At 40.1% G+C, this 21,101-nt stretch overlaps 1 protein-coding gene across 3 annotated transcripts in view; it reads right to left on the bottom strand.

Annotated features, from left to right (window-relative positions):
- The window catches only part of EXPH5 (exophilin 5), a 95,320-nt gene that overhangs the window by 45,373 nt on the left and 28,846 nt on the right, over positions 1 to 21,101 (bottom strand). Inside the window, exon 1 of one of the 3 annotated variants that reach the window (XM_069554959.1) lies at positions 8,402 to 8,558. The exons of the other annotated variants lie outside the window; for them this stretch is intronic. The gene's annotated coding sequence lies outside the window, so the exon portion shown is untranslated. Of the gene's footprint in view, positions 1 to 8,401; positions 8,559 to 21,101 lie in introns of those variants that run through there. 3 annotated transcript variants of the gene reach the window in all.

Consider the following 21,101-nt stretch of genomic DNA (forward strand, 5'->3'; position numbering starts at 1 on the left):
TCATGATGTACTCTGCATACAAGTTAAATAAGCAGGGTGACAATATACAGCCTTGATGTACTTCTTTTCCTAATTGGAACCAGTCTGTTGTTCCATGTCCAGTTCTAACTGTTGCTTCCTGACCTGTATACAGGTTTCTCAAGAGGCGGGTCAGGTGGTCTGGTATTCCCATCTCTTTCAGAATTTTCCACAGTTTATTGTGATCCACACAGTCAAAGGCTTTGACGTAGTCAATAAAGCAGAAATAGATATTTTTCTGGGACTCTCTTGCTTTTTCAATGATCCAGTGGATATTGGCAGTTTGATCTCTTGTTCCTCTGCCTTTCCTAAAACCAATTACACCCAACTAAATGCAGAGTTCCAAAGAACAGTGAAGAGAGACAAGAAGGCCTTCATCATTGAACAATGCTTAAAAATAGAGGAAAACAACAGAAGGGGAAAGACTAGGGACCTATTCAGGAAAATTGGAAATACTGAGGGAACATTTTGCCCAAAAATGGGCACAATAAAAGGACAGAAATGGTGGAGACTTAGTAGAAGCAGAAAAAATCAAGAAGATATGGAAAGAATACACAGAAGAACTGTACAAAAATGATATTAATGACCTGGATAACCACAATGCTGTGGTCATCACCCAGAGCCAGACATTCTGGAGTGTGAATTCAGGTGGGCCTTAGGAAGCACTGCTGTCAAGAAAGCTAGTGGGTGTGATGGGATTTCATTAAAGCTATTCAAAACCTTAAAAAATGATGCTATCAAAGTGTTGCAGTCAATATGTCAGCAAATCTGGAAGACCTAGCACTGGCCACAGGTCAATCCTCATTCCAGTTCCCAAGAAGAGCAATATTAAAGAATATTCAAAATATTGAACAATTGCACTCATCTCCCATGCTAGTAAGGTCATGCTTAAAATCTTGCATGCTAGAGATCAGCATTACTTGAATTAAGAACTTCCAAATCATCTTACCTGTCTCCTAAGAAACCTGCATGGGAGTCAAGAAGTAACAGAACCCTGTATGGAACAACTGATTGGGTCAGGATTGAGAAAGGAGTATGACAGGGCTGTCTGTTGTCACCCTGTTTCTTTAAGTTATATGCTGAGCACATTATGAGAAATGCTGGACTGGATGAGTTACAAGCTGGAATCAAGACAGGTGGGAGAAACATCAACAACCTCAGACATACCACTCTAATGACAGAAAGTGAAGAGGAACTAAAGAACCTCTTGAAGAGGGTGAAGGAGGAGAGTGAAAAAGCCAGCTTAAACTAAATATTAAAAAAACTAAGATCATGACATCTGGCCATTACTTCAAAAGGTGGAAGCAGTGACAGATTTCATTTTCTTGGGCTTTAAATCATTGCAGATGGTGATTACAGCCATGAAATCAGAAGATGATTGCTTCTTGGCAGGAAAGCTATGACAAGACAAAGCTATGACCTAGACAGTCTGTTGAAAAGCACTCTGCTGACAAAGGTCCATATAGTCAAGGCTATGGTCTTCCCACTGGTCACATACAGTTGTGAGATCTGGACCATAAAGAAGGCAGAGTGCCAAAGAATTGATGCCTTTGAACTGTGGTGCTGGAGAAGACTCCTCAGAGTCCCTTGGACAATGATGAGATCAAACCAGTCAATCCTAAAGGAAATCAACCCTGAACACTCATTGGAAGAATTGATGCTCAAGATGAAGTGCCAGTATTTTGTCACCTGATGATGAGAACAGCCGACTCGTTGGAAAAGTCCCTGATGCTGGGAAAGATTGAAAGCAGAAGAGGGCGTCAGAAGATGAGATGGCTGGATGGCATCACTGATGTAATGGACATGAACTTGGGCAAACTCCAGGAGATGGTGAGGGACAGGGAGGCCTGGTGTGCTGTAGCCCATGGGGTTGCAAAACGTCGGACATGACTGGGCGACTGAACAACAACAATGGCGTTTTGCTTACATATTACTAAATAAGTAAACACAAATAGCTCTGGCCCTTTAAGTAAAGATAAACCAGTAAGGGAAACTATGAATGACATAAAAGTCTAAATACTTTGCTGCTGCTAAGTTGCTTCAGTCGTGTCCAACTCTGTGCGACCCCACAGACGGCAGCCCACCAGGCTCCCCCATCCCTGGGATTCTCCAGGCAAGGACACTGGAGTGGGTTGCCATTTCCTTCTCCATGGTGTCAGTAATTTAACTCCTTAATGTTATATACCCACAAGCCCTATGCTCTATAAAATAAATACAATCTGTATACTTATAGAGGTTGACTGAGCTTCTTACATTAAAAAAGCACACCAATTATAAACTCATTCATTTACTTAAAAAATAAAATTTCAAATTAGCTCAACACTAGCAAAAAAAAAAAAAAAGTCTGAACATAAAGCAGCGGTACCTTGATGTGTGAAACTTAAAAAGACACTGTTTTAAGTTTCCACTGGCCTCAGTCTAAGAGATAATATTTGCTTGCAAGTAGAATTCAACCAATTTCATGGCCAGCCTGCACAGGGCTCTTCCTCATCTATTTTGGTTTGTTATATATTCAGCCAGTCATTTCAAGCACACAGTCCACCTTATGGCCAAGAAAATAACCTCAAGGTTACAAAGGACATGCATATAGACAAATCACCAGTATGCAGCTTTTTTGCTTCATTAGCCCAGCTTGGCTCAGCATACTACAAGGGACTGCTGTCTACACATGAAATTTATCTACCCCCAGGCTGATTAAGTTGACTAAAGGAAATCAGGTCTTTTCTTGCAGTCCCAGGCTTCTGTTCCAAGTCCAAATGCTCTTCCTTCATTCATAGGAATCAGTCTGCCATGTGCTGCCTTCAATTCCATTCTAGAGCCTGCAATGAGTCTGTCCTCCGAGGTTCCTCCTTCTATGTTAAATTTCTTTCCCTTTTTCATCTTTGAGTAACAAACCCATCTCCGCTGTCCTCTTCCTTATACTCCCCCACTGTGCCCTTGCTGACCTTTGCCACTTACTGTTCTTTGCCCATGTTTTTCTGAGCAGATAGCTGTCCTCATCTCTACTTTCATGACTAACTATGTACTAACCATCGAGAATGTGTTCTTCATCTTGCGGTCTTTGGCCCCACTTGTCTGCTCCCTGAGAAGCATCTTTGGCCCCACTTGTCTGCTCCCTGAGAACCAAACCCTGGCCTGTTCTTGAGCTGCCCTCAGATAGTAGAAAGAGCATGGAATGAGGGTTAGGTTCTAGTCTAACGGGTGATCTTGGCCAAATATTCAACTTTCTTGGCTTTGTTTTTCTCGCCTGTGAAAGATTCAGTGACACTGTAGGTTGATTACAAAGCAGGCCTGCACAGTTCCTTTCATTGCTGAAGGCGTACTCCTTTGTGGAGTGATTTTGTCCCTCATCTGCCTTCTTGAATCTGGGCTGGCCTTATGCTTGCTTAGACCAACTGAATGTAGTAAAAAGAAATTTGAGACTTTTGAGTCTAGGCCTCAAGAAGCCTTACAGCTTCTGCCTTCTCCCTCTAGAAATCTTGATTCTCTGGTCTGAAGAAGGCCCAGGCTAACCTCTCCTGGAGGATGCATTCATGTGTAGAGAAGGGCCCAGCCAGAGATGTGAGCAAAACTTTCTTAGACCATCTGGACACTGTGAAATGAAATATTTCCTGCTATATTGGTGGGCAAGAAATGTCACAGCCATCAGTGATTCTGGCCTTCCAAATGTGAGTGAGGGCTCCCAAAAGGGAACGCAATGCCTGAGATCCAGCAGATGCCATCACCCCCACGGTGATTGCTGAGGAACTGGGGGAATGCCAGAGCAGTCATTCACCACATTTGCCACTCCTTGTGGTGAACAAGGAATTAGGATGCAAACAATCAAGAAACAGGATTTGGCCCCAGATAGCTGAGGTACATACAAAAGGAATGAATTCAGTGAGCTCAGAGGCTTGCATCTTCTCATACAAAGAAGATAGGATGCTAAATTCCTGGTTTTCCTTACTTAACAATAGTCTTTGATGTTCAGACTGCCTGCCTCCTTTGTTACAAACTAAGCCTGCTCCCTCACCTGACTACTAGGAACAGTATCCTCAAGATAACTGAGATGCTTCCTCCAGGGCTCAGAGTCCTTAACATTCCCCCCCAAATAAAATAACTCTCTACTTTCAGGTTGTGACTAATTTTTTAGTCGGCAACACCATCTAGCTGCCAGATGAATGGAGCCAAATGAGTGATCCCAGGCCAGACCAGGAGAAGCACCTAGCTGAGCCCAGAACAAAGGGCTGTCCCTTAGGATAGTAAATGAATAGAAGTTATTTTAAGTCTTTAAGCTTTGGGATAGTTTGTACACAATATTTTTTTAAAGGACACAGGTAAGATTATTTGGAAGATATCTTCTGGCCTGAAATGTATAGTCAAACAACTCAGCATTCTCACATCTAATTAAATCATTGAGAAATCATATAAGAACTGAAAAGGGGTGAAAAGGGGCTTAAAGCATAATCAGGTCAAGCTCCCTGTCTTTAGGTGAAACAGCAATAAGAAGCAATAAGGGAAGATGCTGTGTACTGAACACCCACCATCTCCCAGGATTCAGCAGTCATCCTCAGAAAGCTGCACAGGTATCACTGCCCTCATTTACAGAGACCAGCAGGCTGGGGCGGAAGAACTGGGATGGGAGCTCACGCCTCACTGGAAAGCCGGTGGCAGCTTGACTTAGCTCTCTGTCTCTGGGTACTATGAACCCCATTAATGAACGAGGCAACCAATACAAGCTCAAAGGGTCTTTTGCCAATTAAAAAGGTGACAATGTGTATTCAAATGTGATTGAGCAGAGAGCAGTTAGATAAATGTTGAAAGCAAACAGGTCCCCAAAGCCAGAAAACAGGAATTACAACGGCCATTTCCTAGTCAGAAAAATCTCCAATTTCTCAAAATAGTTCCCTTATCATTACCTCTTGCCAAGGGCATCAATTCCTCTTTTGGCTGTTTTCACCTCCCTTTTCATCTCCTCAGCACACATCTTTTTCCTCTACTTGTCTTATTTCCTTGGTATCGGTTTCCTTTCACAGCTGACCTATCTATCTTCTTACATCTTTTTTGCCTTCTGGGCAGCTAAGGATCCTGATCTCTATCAAGCCTTGACTTATTCATAGGGACCTGTTACAACATCCTCCCCAAACCCCCCGCCTTATCATAGTCTCACTGGCTCAGTTATCAGTAAACCCTAGAATAAATTGCTCAATTACACTGAATCCTGTAAAAGTGTATTTGTCACTTGAATTAGAGGAGATAAAAGCAGCATTAAAGTTTTCCTCTCACAGAGGAATTCAAATACATTTTTGTTTTATATTGCCTAGCAACCACAACACAGAGAAAAGAAAAACCACAACATACGGGTGCAGGGGGTGGGAACTGTGTCCAAGTCAAAGCCTAAACATTGAATTAGTATAATAGCAGACATAGGATCAGCCTGTCCAAGCAAGGGCTTTTCCAACCCTGAAACCCCAAGGAAACTCACAATTTGGGGAGAACGTTGCCTTTGTTTTCCTGCGCCAAAGCTGATACTTCCAGGTCTAGATTTCTCATCACTTATGCTCTAGGGGAAACTTTAGGACAACTACTGTGAGTTCTCAGCCAAGAAGAGGCAGAATAAAGGATGCAAAAGCCCTTGTTCAGTGGCTGTAACTGCAGCTTTACATTTCAGGGCCTGGCTACTCTTTTCTTTGTTTGCTCTTTTGAAAAGACTTTTTTTAACAGCCACTGCCCCTGATATCAGAGTCTATTTTTTGGCTCAGCCCAAGGCCAAGACTCAGAAAGGGACAGGGATTAGGTAAAAACGGGCAGGTGTATTGGAAAAATGTGTCCTTTTGATCACAGTAAAGTTAAACCATAGAAGGAAGTCTGAGGAAGGAAGCTCACATAAGGAAAAGTGATAAACAAAAGCAAGCAAGAGATGACAAAAACAATAAACATTTAGAACTCTAAGAGTGGTAGGAAATAATTGCACCAGCATTCAAGCCAAGCTAGATAATAAAGCCCATTTAATATCCCTGAATGCCTGTGATTGATCCAACCTAGAATAAAAGACAACCTTCTCTATATTTTAAAAATTAACCTGTGTAAATCTTCTTGAATGCTTATTCTCATGTGATACAAAGTCACAACAAAAGATAAAAATGATCTAAGTAATACGAAGGATGTGTAATTCCTTTACTGGTTCAGATCACAGCAAGTCATTTCTTATTGATTAGTCACCCTAAGGAAGGTGCCTAGAAAAAACCAGCTGTCCAAACCAAGGCCTAAGAGTTTAAGTGCCATCCCCTCATTTGGCCTCATGGCTTTCTGTCTTTCTAGTTTTGTCTTATCTCTTTCTTAACCTATTTATGGAGTAGGAAATGGCAATCCACTCCAGCATTCTTGCCTGAAAAATTTCATGGACAGAAGAGCCCTGGTGGGTTACAGTTCATGGGGGTCACACAGAGTCAGACACGACTGAGTGGCTGAGCACACACACACAATCCATTTATACCTTTTACCTGAATCACCTGGGAAAGCATCCAGTGTCACCTCTATAATTGCCAAATCGCATTGAATCGCTTGTCATGCTCATGTTTGTTTCACTAGCTATTAGCTCCTTGAGGACAAGTATTGTGTCTCATTTCTCTTAATGGATGCAGGGCCTAGCATGGTCTTGTAACCGAGCAGGACTCTGTGGGTACCTCTGTCAACGATTAACCTTCTCACCTGAACCTTTATTCATTTTCTTATTCAACACGTGTTCTCCTCAAGATTAAGGAGTATCAAAGAAAAAGAGGATAATTATAACCAGGCAGGACACCATGGGACATTCTAAGGACAAGCCTTCTCTCATATCCTCTGCTTTAGCTCCTCTCTGAAGTACCTAGATAATAGTATTTGATGCACAGTTCCTAAGCTGTTTTGCAGATATTAAAAAAAAAAAAAACCTCCGCCTTTCCAATAAACCAGTCAATCCTAAAGGAAATCAGTGCTGAATATTCATTGGAAGGATTGATGCTGAAGCTGAAGTTCTAATACTTTGGCTACCTGATGGGAAGAGCTGACTCATTGGAAAAGACCCTCTTTCTGGGAAAGATTGGAAGCAAAAGGAAAAGGGAGTGGCAGAGGATGAGATCCTTAGATAACATCACTGACTCAATGAACATAAATCTGAGCAAACTCCAGGAGACTTGAGTTAAAGTAGGACATGATTTAGCGACTGAACAACAAAAACAACTCTAACAAATGGAAGCTGTTACTACTTGAAAGCCATCAGCACATAGCCCCAGACCTCCTGGAGCCTAAGAACTGATCATGTTAACCCCTGTGACACCAACCTGCTACCTCACCATCAGCCAATCAAGAGAATTGTGCACAAGCTGATCACAGACCCTGAGACATCTTTTTCCTCACCTGGCTTTTTAAATTGTGTTGTGGAAACCCTTTGGGGACTTTGGCAGTTTTAGGGCATGAACCACTTGTCTCCTTGCCTGGCCTTGCTCCAAACTCTGACATTTCAGCTTGTTTGGCCTCACTGTGCATTGGACACACAAGCTTCCATTAACAGGCTCTTAGCTGGGATCAATCCATGCATATTTGTTCAACATTTGGAGTAAGGAATGAGTTCTACACTCATCATTGTGAAGCAACTCAGTCAGTATTTGACATAAGTGAGAGATGTGATCCTGCACACACAAAACGTCACGTATGCAGGAGACTGGTTCAAGACGGCAGCGTAAAAGGATGTGCACTCATCTTCTACCAGAGCCCCCAAATCACAATTAACTGTTGAACAACCATCAACCACTGAAGAAGTGAAGTCGCTCAGTCGTGTGCGACTCTTTGAGACCCCATGGACTGTAACCTACCAGGTTCCTCCATCTATGAGATTTTCCAGGCAAGAATACTGGAGGGGGTTGCCATTTCCTTCTCCAGGAAATCTTCTTGACCCAGGGATTGAACCTGGGTCTCCCACATTGTAGGCAGACACTTTACCATTTGAGCCACCAGGGAAGCTCTCATCAACCACTGAAACCCACCAAAAAAAGATACCCCACATCCAAGGACAAAGGAGAAACCGCAACAAAATGGTAGGAGGGGTAACAGTCACCATAAAATCAAACCCTGTACCCACCAAGTGAGTGACCCACAACTTGAGAACAATAATACCAAGGAAGTTCTTGCACTGTTGTGAAGGTTCTAGGCCTCACATCAGGCTCCCAAGCCCAGGGATCTGTCCAAGGAACTGGGAATCCCCAGGGAATCTGACTTTGAAGACTAGCAGGATTTGATTACAGGACCTCCACAGGACTGGGGAGAACAAAGCCTCCACTCTTAACGTAACATAAATAAAACATTGTGTGCACTAGGATCCAGGAGAAAAGAATACTGACTCCACAAAAGACTGAGCCAGACCTACCTGGGAGTGTTTGAGGGTCTCCAACAAAGGCGTGGGTTGACAGTGGCCCAACACAGGGACAGGGGCACTGGTACAGCAGTCCTGGGAGATGTGCCTTGGCATAAGTCCTCTTTTAGGTCACCAATAGCCCTACCATAGAGCCTGTAGACTCCAAACAACTAACAGGGAGGGAGACAGCCCCACCCATCAGCTGACAATTGTGTTAAAGTTTTACTGAGCAAGGCCCTGCCCACCAGAGCAAGACCCAGTTTTCCGCACAGCCAGTCCCTCACAGCAGGAAGCTTGCACAAGCCTCTTATTCTCATCCACCAAAGGGCAAATGGCAACCCACTCCAGTATTCTTGACTGGAGAATCCCATGGGCAGAGGAGCCTGGTGGGCTACAGTCCACGGGGTCTCAAAGAGTCGGACATGACTGACAGAGCAACTTAACTTAACTTAACTTAAAGGGCAGACAGAAGAAATAACTACAACTCCAGCAGCCTCTAGAGCTAATACCACACTTACAGAAAGCTAACCAAGATGAAAACAAAGGAGTATGTCCCAGATGAAGGAACAAGACAAATCCCCAGAAAAACAACTAAATGAAATGGAGATAGGCAATTTCCCAGAAAAAGAATTCAGAATAATCATAGTGAAGATGATCCAGAATCTTAGAAAACGAATGGAGAAGATGCAAAATATATTTTCCAAAGACCTAGAACAACTAAAGAACAAACAAATAGAGATGGATGATACATTAGAAGGAATCAATAGCAGAATAACTGAGGCAGAAGAATGAATAAGTGACCTGGAAGACAAAATGGTGGAAATAAATGCTGCAAAACAGAATACAGAAAAAAGAACGAAAAGAAATGAGGACAGCATAAGAGACCTCTGGGGAAACATTCAAGACACCAATATTTGCATTATAGGGGTCCCAGAAGAAGAAGAAGAGAGAGAAAGGACATGAGAAAATATTTGAAGAGATAATAGCTGAAAGCTTCCTGAACATGGGAACGGAAATAGTCAACCAAGTCCAGGAAGCACAGAGAGTCCCAGGCAGAATAAACCCAAGGAGGAACACTCTGAGACAAATAGTAATCAAACTGACAAAAATTAAACACAGAGATAAAATAGTAAAAGCAACAAGGGAAAAAAGACAAATAACATACAAGGAAAGTCTCATAAGGTTATTAGCCAATTTCTCAACAGAAACTCTACAGGACAGAAGGGAATGGCATAATATATTCCAAGTGATGAAAAGGAAGAACCTATAACCAAGAATACTCTACCCAACAACTGTCCTTCAGGTTTGATGGTGAAATCAAAAGCTTTCAAGATAAGCAAAAGTTAAGAGAATTCAGCACCACAAAACCAGTCTTACAACATATGCTAAATGAACTTTTCTAGGCAAGAAACATAAGAGAAGGAAAAGATCTACAAAAATAAACCCAAAACAATTAACAAGATGGTGAGAGGATCATGAAGTTCAGTCGCCCAGTCATGTTCATCTCTTTGTGACCCCATGGACTGCAGCATGCTCTGACTCTCTGGCCCTCACCATCTCCCGAAATTTGCCTAAGTTCATGTCCATTGCATTGGTGATACCATCCGGCCATCTCATCCTCTGACACCCTCTTCTTCTGCCATCAATCTTTCCCAGCATCAGGGGCTTTTCCAATGAGTCAGCTGTTCACATCAAATGACCAAAATACTGGAGTTTCAGCTTCAGCATCAGTTCTTTCAGTGAGTATTCAGGGTTGATTTCCCTCAAGATTGAATGCTTTCATCTCTGCTGTTCAAAGGGGCTCTCAGGAGTCTTTTCCAGAACCTCTGTAATTCAAAGGCATGAGTTCTTCAGTGATCTGCCTTCTTTACAGTCCAGCTCTCACAACCATACATGACCACTGAGAAGACCATAGCCTTGACTATATGGACCTTTGTTGGCAGAGTAATGTCTCTGCTTTTCAACACACTGTCTAGGTTTGTCATAGCTTTCCTGCCAAGAAGCAAGCATTTTCTGATTTCATGGCTGCAGTCACCATCTGCAGTGATTTTAGAGCCCAAGAAAATGAAATCTGTCACTACTTCTACCTTTTAACCCTCTATTTGACATGAAGTAATGGGGCAAGATGCCATGATCTTAGTTTTTTTAATATTTAGTTTTAAGCCAGCTCTTTTCACTCTCCTCCTTCACCCTCATCAAGAGGGTCTTCAGTTCCTCTTCATTTCCTGCCATTAGATTGGTATTATATGCATGTCTGAGGTTGTTGATGTTTCTCCCACCTATCTTGATTCCAGCCTGTAACTCATCAAGCCTGGCATTTCTCATGATGTGCTCAGTGTACAGCTTGAACAAACAGGGTGACAGCAGACAGCCCTGTCATACTCCTTCTCAATCTCGAACCAATCAGTTGTTCCATACAGGGTTTTAACTGTTACTTCTTGACCCACGTACAGGTTTCTCAGGAGACAGATAGAATCGCCTGCTATTCCCATCTCTTTAAGAGCTTTCCACAGTTTATTATGATCCACACAGTCATAATAAGTCATTATGATCTGCACAAGGGGATCATACACATCAATAATTACCTTAAATGTAAATGGATTAAATGCACCAACCAAAAGACATAGACTGGCTAGGTGGATACAAAAACAAGACCTAGATATATATATGTTGTCTACAAAAGACCCACTTCAGACCTATGGACACTTTCAGACTGAAAGTAAGGGAATGGGAGAAGGTATTTCATACAAATGGAAATCATAAGAAAGCTGGAGTAGCAACACTCCTATCAGACAAAAAAGACTTTAAAACAAATGCTTTTATAAGAGACAGAAGGACACTACATAATGATCAAGGGTTCAATTCAAGAAGATATAACAATTATAAATATATATGTACCCAACATAGGAGCACCTCAATATGTAAGGCAAATATTAACATACATAAAGGTAGAAATTGACAGTGACATAATAATAGTAGGGTACTTTGATACCCCACTTTCATCAATGAACAGATCATCCATACATAAAATCAACAGGGAAATGTAGACTTTAAATGAGAGATGAGATGGACTTAACTGATATTTATAGAGCATTCCATGCAAAAGATGGGCTTCCCCAGAAGCTCAGTTGGTAAAGAATCCCTCTGCCTGAAAAAAAAAAAAAAAAAAAAAGAATCCATCTGCCTGGAAAATCCCATGGATGGAGGAGCCTGGTAAGCTGCAGTCCACGGGGTCGCTAAGAGTCAGACACGATTGAGCGACTTCACTTTCACTTTTCACTTTCATGCATTGGAGAAGGAAATGGCAACCCACTCCAGTGTTCTTGCCTTGAGAAACCCAGGGACAGGGGAGCCTGGTGGGCTGCCATCTATGGGGTCGCACAGGGTTGGACATGACTGAATCAACTTAGCAGCAGCAGCAAAGCAGAAGATCCTGGTTCAATTCATGGGTCAGGAAGATCCCCTGGAGAAGGGACAGTCTACCCACTCCAGTATTCTTAGTCTTCCCTCAGTTGGTAAAGAATCTGCCTGAAATGTGGAGACCTGAGTTTGATCCCTGGATTGGGAAGATTCCCTGGAGGAGGTCATGGCAACCCACTCCAGTATCCTTGCCTGGAGAACACCCATGGACAGAGGAGCCAGGCAGGCTATAGTCTATGCGATTATAAAGAGTTGGACACAACTGAGTAACTTTCACTTCACTTCATTTCCATACAAAAGCAGCAGACTACACATTCTTCTCAAGTGCACCACTTCTGAAACTTTTTCCAAAAAGTCACAGAGGGAAGAAACTTCCCAGTTCATTTTATGAGACCACCATCGACCAGATACCAAAGCCAAAGATACCACCAAAAAGAAAATTACAGGCCAATATCACTGATGAATAGATGCAAAAATCCTCAACAAAATACTAGCAATCCATATCCAACAATACATTAAAAAGATCATATACCATGATCAAGTGGGATTCATCCCAGGGATGCAAGGATTTTTCAACATCTGCAAATCAATCAATGTGATACAGGACATCAAAACACTGAAGAATAAAAACCATATGATCATCTCAATAGATGCAGAAAAAGCTTTTGACAAAATCCAGCACCCATTTATAATAATAAAAAAAACTCTCCAGAAAGTGAGCATAGAGTCTACATACCTCAACATAATAAAGACCATACATGACAAACCTACATCTAGCATCATACTCTATGGTGAAAAGCTGGAAGCATTCCCTCTAAGATCTGGAACAAGACAAGGATGTCCACTCTCACCACTTTTACTCAACATAGTTTTGGAAGTCCTAGCTACAGTAATAAGAGGAGAAAAAGAAATAAAGGTAATCCAAATTGAAAAAGAAGAAGTTAAATTGTCACTGTTTGCAGATAACATGATACTATACATAGAAGATCCTAAAGACACTACCAGGAAACTACTAGAACTCATCAATGACTTTGGTAAAGTTGCAGGTTACAAACTTAATACACAGAAATCTGTTGTATTTCTATACACTAACAACAAAAGATCAGGACGAGAAATTTAAGAAGCAATTCCATTTACCATTGCTTCAAAAAGAATAAAATACCCTGGAATAAACCTACCGTAAGGAGACAAAATACCTGTACTCTGAAAACTATATGATGCTGATGAAAGAAATCAAAGAAGACATAGAAAAATGGAAAGATATACCACGTTTGTGGATTGGAAGAATCAATATTGTCAAAATGACTATACTAGGCAATCTACAGATTCAATGCAATCCTTATCAAATTACCAGTGGCATTTTTCACAGAAATAGAACAAAAAGTCTCAAAATTTGTATGGAAACACAAAAGACCCTGAATAGCCAAAGCAAAGAAAAAACAGAGCTGGAGCAATCAGGCTTCCTGACTTCACACTATATTACAAAGCTACAGTCATGAAATCAGTATGTTTCTGGCACAAAAACAGAAATATAGATCAACAGAACAGGATAGAGAACCCAGAAATAAGCCCATGCACTTATGATCAATTGATCTATGATAGAGGAGGCAAGACTATACAATACTGGAAAGACAGTCTCTTCAAAAAATGGTGGGAAATGCTGGGAAAACTGGACAGTCATGTGTAAAAAAAAGAAATTAGATCATTCCTTACTCCACACACAAAAATAATCTCAAAATGGATTAAAGACCTAAATGTGAGACCAGACACTATAAAACTCCTAGAGGAAAATATAGGGAGAACACTCTCTGACATAAATCACAGCAACATCTTTTTCAATCCTCTCTCAGAATAATGGAAATAAAAGCAAAAATAAACAAATGGAACCTACTTAAACTCAAAAGCTTTTGCACAGCAAAGGAAACAATAAACAAAAAGGAAAGGCAACCCACAGATTTGTAGAAAAAATTTTCAAATGATGTGACTGATAAGGGATTAGTCTCCAAAATTTACAAACAGCTTATGATGTTTAATAGCATAAAAAAAAAACACTCAAAAAAATGGGTAGAAGACCTGAATAGACATTTCTCCAAAGAGGACATACAGATGGACAACAGGCACATGAAAAGATGCTCAACATTGCTAGTTATCAGAGAAATGCAAATCAAAACTAAAACAAGATATCACCTCACACCAGTCAGAATGGCTATAACAAAAAAATCCACAAGCAACAAATGCTGGAGAGGGTGTGGAGAGAAGGAAACCTTCCTGTACTATTGGTCAGAATGTAAATTGGTACAACCACTATGGAGAATAGTATGGAGATTCCTTAAAAAACTAAACACAGAACTACCATATGACCCTGCGATCACACTCCTGGCCATATATCCAGAGAAAAGCATGACCGCAAAAGATACATGCACCCAAATGTCCTTTGCAGCACTGTTTTCAATAGCCAAGACATAGAAACAGCCAAAATGTCCATCAACAGAGGAATGGATAAAGATTTGGTACATATACACAATGGAATATTACTCAGCCATTAAAAAGACTGAAAAAATGCCATGTGCAGCAACATGGATGGACCTAGACAGTGTCATACTGAGTGAAGTAAGTCAGACAGAAAAGGAGAAATTATCATGATATTTCTTGTAAGTGGAATCTAAGAAGAAATGATACAAGTGAACTTATTTATAAAACAGAAAGAGAATCACAGACTTAGAAAATGAACTTATGGCTGCTGGGGAGAAGGATAGTCAGGGACTTTCAGAAAGTTATGTACACACTTCTATATTTAAAATGAATAATCAATGAGAACCTATTGTATAACACATGGGACTCTGCTCAATGGTATAAGACAGCCTGCTTGGAAGCAGGGTTTGGGGAGAATGGATACACGTATGGCTGAACCCTTTGCTGTTCACCTGAAACTATCAGAACATTCTTAATTAGCTATACCAAATACAAAATGTTTTTGGTGTTAAAAAAAGAAATTTTTTAAAAAACCATAAAAACCAAAAAGTCATATAAGCAAAAAGTAATTTTTCCATAGGGATAACACTAGAAACTTAGTCACAGGTAAGATTTGTGCAATACTGATTCTAGGCTAGGCATGATTACTTATATTAACTCATATTGCCTATATTATATAATATATATTACTATATGATTCTAGGTCAGGCATGATTACTTAATTTAATCTTTACAATAACTCTATGAGAAAGATACTTTTATTTCATTCTGGAAACGAGGAAATTAAAATACGAAGAGGCTAAATTAAAGTCAGACTGACTGGTTGGAATGCAGTCCCTGATCTTTATTAATGTGTGATTTAAACCTTTTTCTGCCTCTGTTTTCCTATCTGTAAAGAAGGGATAAAAGCAATAACAATACCTCTTAGGGTTTTCCTGAGGATTAAGAGAGTTAATGCATGTAAGGCCCATATACCTGTTCTGGCACAAATTAAATGCTGAGTGAGGGTGATCTGCAAAATGACAGAACAGGCAGTGAAGGGGTGGATGGATGGAGACTGGGGAGTGGAACTTGGGTTATCTCCTTCCTCAACAGAGGTGGATGGCCGGCAGTAAAGAGAATTTCCCTTAGGCTTTTCCTTTTCCTATAGAGAAACTCAAAAGCATCCAGTTTATTGTGGGCCACCCACCCCTCTTGAATCTCCAAGTTGCACTTAAATTTTTAGTAGGATTGTAAGAAAACCAAACCTTGCATTGCAGATTTCACAAAAAGCCTAAATACCACGCTCAAGATAGCAGTGGGGGTATAGGGTGTGAGGGGCACTGGGTAAGACTCACTGATGTCACTGGACTAGCCCTCACACTGCACTGAATGCACTGGCTGATGCTAGGATTTGGGCATACGATTTGCTAAGCACGCTGCATCAATTTTAGTAGAAGGTCTAAAGAATATTTATTGTTTTAAACTCTATTAAGGCAAACATACATGAACTGAGAAGAACCTATATTTTTAGCTCTCTTAAACCTGATTCCAGTCTAACTTCAGAGAGTGATTATTCATTCAATGATTATGCTCCAGGCACTGTTCAGGAAGCCTGGGATACATAAGTGCACAAAAGAGACAGCGCCAAGCCTTCCTGAAATTTGTAGTCTTTCTAGCAGTATTTCCATGGCCACCTCCTTGGCCCAAGCCACCACCATCGCTCACCAGGACAAACATAGGAACACCCTATTTCTCTGTGTGCTTCCATTCTGACCCTCCATCCAGCTTCTACACAGCAGCCAGAGTGACGTTTTCAAAATGCTAGTTAAATCATGCATTCCACTTCCCTGCTTCAGTCTCTCCAGGACCTTTCAATCATACTTAGAATTCCAAACTCCATGGTCTTCAAGTCTGTACAGTATCTGGCCCTTTGCCTTTTCTTTAATTTTCTCATACTCCTTTCCTCACCACTCAGGACTTGGCCTTCTTTCTGTTCCTCCAGCAAGCCACTTGCCATTTCCTCCACATGGTATACTCTTCCCAATTTTGTCTCCTGGTGGTTCCTTTGTGTCATTTAGGCCTTAGCTAAAATGTCACAACCTTAGAGAGGCCTTCCATGACTCTCCAAAACTATAATCATTTTCTATCAAATTAATTGGCTTGCCTTTCTTAATCTCATTTATCATCATAGGATTTCATCTTCTTCATTTATTTATTTTTTTATTGATGAGAATATAATCCATAAAAGGAAAGACCTTGCCTGTCCTGTCTTCTGGAATGATGTCTTACATAGAGCAGGGGCTCAGTAAGCCCCTGGTGAACAAACAAACATGAATGTTTCTTCTCTATGGACCAGAATTTCTTCTTCTGTTGTATTAGGGGGTTGAACTAGATGTTCTCAAGGATGCTTTCTAGTATTTTATCATGCTAAGGCTACATGAAAAATCTTGCCTGTGGTTATACAGTGGTAAGTGAAAGAGCTAGGCTTCCACCTAGGCTCAGATCCTACTACCTAGCATAACATGTGTTGAGTGAATACAGTTATTTCCAGATTGTTTTCCAGAGCCTGAATTATCAATGCTCACTTGTCTCTGAACTTTTTTTCCACAATAGGTGTCTCATCACTGAATTGCCATCTCCCTAAGCAGAGTGCCAGATATTCTGAACATACAACAAACAATGATGAAGTACTTGTTGAATAACCCAACAAAGGAACACAAGAGAATAAAAAACTAGAGTTTATAGCCTTTGCTTCTCCCTTTTCCCTTTACAGAGATGCTCAGACATCTTCCACTGGAACTTGTAAGGCAATTGTTAATTAATTCAAGTTGACTGTTACGGTTTTATAAGTATAGGAAAGTTGCTCAGAGCTACAGAATCAGATATGAATGCCTCTTGTAAGGCTGTTATGTTACTAGGACAACTGCAAGGCAGGTTAGAGCCAATAAATTCTGATCAATAGATAAAGTATATGATCTCAACATCTAGATTTGTTTCTTATTCATGGCTTCTTCCCGAAAACAACTAATCCTAAATTCTGACCACACTCTCTACACTGCAGTTATGTAGCAAGACAACTGTACTCATGCAAATCTGGTGCATCCTTCCTCCATTTTCATGAGTGAGAACTCAGAGCATGTTTTTTCTCATATTCAGACAGTTTAATGCTAATTCTTATAATGTGTCCTGACAGGAAAAAAATACAGAAAGAGAAACAGTCTCAGAGGAGCCTAGGTAGGTCTTAGAGGAGCCTAGGCAGGAGTCTAGGCAGTTCTTTCTTTCCATGAAAGAAAATGATGCCGTCATAGTTTCATTCTGGGTCCAGACAGAATGGTCACAAGACTATATTGCCTTCACTGTAATTAATACCCACAATTATCATACTTGACTAATTCATTCTCTGTATCATAAAAGCTTAAAGATGTTAGAAAATCAACTCAAATCCAGTATTTTGGAAGTAGCTTTAACTTTAAGGAACTTAATGTTACTATATGAGACTCTCTCCCCTAGATCCCTTCTTACATACTGACCAAATAAGTAAGCGAAGGGGGAAAGAAAGATAGTTCTCAAATGGTTATTCAGTTTTTGCTTTGGGATACAGAAGTTAAAGAAAATGCTTGAGGTTTCCTAAATGCCACCACCATGAATGGCCCCTGGGTTGTCACCAGGTATAATGGAGGTTCAGAAAGTCCATGACTTGCAAACCATTACCCACTGAAGGATTCAAAGAAAGTTTGACACGGACATCAGTTAAAGTTCATTGGTTTGGATTACAATTTGTAATACAGTCTGAAGTAACCCTTATTCAAAGGGCTGCTGCCTTTCCAAGTCCTCCCTAGAAAACTTGCCTCAAATGATCAGCTTGGGTTTAAAGGGCTTTCCTCCATCTACTCACCTGACAAACCAACATTCCATTTCATCAGAAATTACTGCAGAATCACATCCCAAAGGGCTTTACTTTGAACATTTCCCCTTGAATCATTGTGCTGAATATTATTAATGATAATAATTATTATTATGATGATCAGTTATGTCTACTTTCATATGGTATTATTCAGAAGATCTTATTAAGTTTTGTCTTTAGATTTAGTTTCACTTATTTACCCAAACATACTCCTGAGAAGCACTCCTAGAGTTATTCCATAATAAAATCAGTACCTGGGGTGAAATGAAGCAATGCCAGCAGTACAAATATTTGTCTCTACTCCAAATTATGTAACTTATTTATGGAAACTTAACACTTAGGTAAAAGGAATTTTATTGGCAATACTGTTATTAGGCATTATTTATTATCATTTTAACTCAGATTCTAATGTCTAAAATTTTTCTTTCTCATAACAAAAAAATTGTGATCATTCTTTATAATGTATTAAATTATTTATCATAAAATCTTAATGGTCTTTGGAGAAAAGGCCTAAATGAAGCTTTGTTCCACAATGAAAATGATATTGTACATCAGAGGCTGAAGTGAAGTGAAGTGAAAGTTGCTCAGTTGTGTCCAAATCTTTGCGACTCTGTGAACTGTAGCCTGCCAGGCTCCTCTGTCCATGGAATTCTCCAGGCCAGACTACTGGATTGGGTAGCCATCCTCTTCTCCAGTGGATCTTCCCAACCCAGGGATCGAACCCAGGTCTCCCACATTGCAGGTGGATTCTTTACCATCTGAGCCACCAGGGAAACCTGCCATCAGAAGCTATTATGTACTTTACATGAATATGTCTCAGTGTATCAAGAAGAGGTACAGAATTATTCTCAATCTATAAACAATCAGTGGTCAAAAATGAAAAGAAATCTAAGTCATAATGAAGCAGTAATGCCAGATGTATTTTACAGAAGACAAGTAGAAATGAAAGAACTTTTACTTGGTATTGTAGATGGGTATGGCCTATTCTTTACTAACAGTTACCTTAGATTTTAAAAGTTATTCTCTGTTTGGTTTTGAATCACTTTGACTTTGCAAAAATGCTTGTTTTCTTTTAGGTAGGATATGATGAAATAATGTGTAGCATAGAAAAAGAAATCTAGATATCTGGTTTCCTCCCTCTTGTTTTGCTTTGTAAATTGTGGGATGGATGTTTTACTGATATCCAAAAATAGGACTCAAGCCATAGAGGCAATGAATTAAACATGGTGGTAGATATGTCTGAGAGACATAGATTGCTCTTCTAGCACAGAGGCAGTTCATGATGTGTTGGGAGCCTGTTTCACTTATAGCAAAATAGTCATGGGTAGTTGCTGTGCTTTGGGTCATGCGATTCAAAATTCTTCACATTCCTGGTCCTAATCAACTAAACCAGGGATTTATGCTTAACCCCAAAGCTAAACATTAGCAAGAATGCTGTCTAACTGATGTGTTCTATTTTGGAAAGTGATTAATCACATCCTTCTTCTTGATATGTCTTGAAATCATTATTACAAGTAAAACAAACTAAAGTGACACAAAGACTGAGATACACAGTGAGAAGGTGTTAAGCAATACCATGAGTAGAAGACATGAGGCAACAGAATATGGAATAGGCAGAAGCCATGCAGCAGAAAGGAAAGCGGCAAGAAGAAAAGCAGCTGTGACCAAGGATGTGATCAGGGAAAAGCAGAGCAAAGGAGCTGAGCCACAAGTCTGGTAGCTTTTCAGCTTGGTGGATTGGCACCAGAATGTTGCTATGCTGTAATCACTGTGTCCATTCCCAAGGACTGGTTGTACAGGGTGAGCCAGTTTTTTCCATACTTCCCCACTGCAGACTTACAATAGAGTGTCACTCATCACTTAAGATAAATTACAGCAAGCTCCTTGTCATCTGAAAGAGTATAGTGAAAACAGCCAGCCATAGCAACATGTAGGAAACTGTTTACAAGGGTGGGGGCAGGAAATTTCAAATGTCAACAAAACTGACTTTGATTTGCTATTATATAATTTTTAAGTTCAGTTTTTTTCTAATTACTAAAGTGAAATTACACTCAGTTCAGAAGACTTGAAAATTGCAGAAAAGCTTGGGGGGGGGGGGGCGGGCAGAAAAGTCACTCAGTTTCCACAACCAGAGATATTGCTCTGTGTGCATATGTCCATTGAGCATTTTAAAGCAGGAGTAATAGGATGTTACACTGGGCCTTGGCCTGTCTTAGTTTTAGCTGAGCCATGAAAGCAACAGATTCCACATACCCAAGTGAACTGTGAGAAGACTAGTAAGGAGAATTTGCTTGGTAGGATTTATAATAACAAAGCAAAAAAAAAAAAAAAAAAGCCAAAGACTTTATCTTACGTTTTCTTCTACTTTTATAGTTTCCAGTCTTATGTGTAAGCCATTTGAGTTGATTTTTGTGTATGCAGTAAGACAAGGGTTCAATTTCATTCTTTTGCATATGGATATCCAGTTTTCCCAATATCATTTATTGAACAGACTATCTATGCTTTATACCTTGTGTATTCTTGACACTCTTGTTGACATATATGCATAGATTTATTTCTGGGCTCTTTGTTCTGTTCCATTGGTCTATATGTATACCTTGACACCAGTATCATACTATTCTAATTACTGTAGCTTTGTAATATATTTGACAACAGGATGTGTGATATGATTTCATGGATATGGCACCAAAAGCCAACAAAATATAAATATAGCCAACAAAAGCAAAAGTAGACAAGAAAGACTTTATCAAAATAAAAATCTTCTGCACAGCAAAGAAAATACTCAGTAGGTTGATAAAGTAACCTATGGAATAGGAGAAAATATGTTCAAATTATATTTCTGATAAAGGAATAAAATTTCTAAGATACACTGTTGCTGGCTGAAGGTCATGTCCCTGGTAGTTAGGGCCTGACAAAACGTGGTCCACTGGAAAA

The sequence above is a fragment of the Ovis canadensis genome, chromosome 15 (genome assembly GCF_042477335.2).
Source record: "Ovis canadensis isolate MfBH-ARS-UI-01 breed Bighorn chromosome 15, ARS-UI_OviCan_v2, whole genome shotgun sequence".
Lineage (NCBI taxonomy): Eukaryota > Metazoa > Chordata > Mammalia > Artiodactyla > Bovidae > Ovis > Ovis canadensis.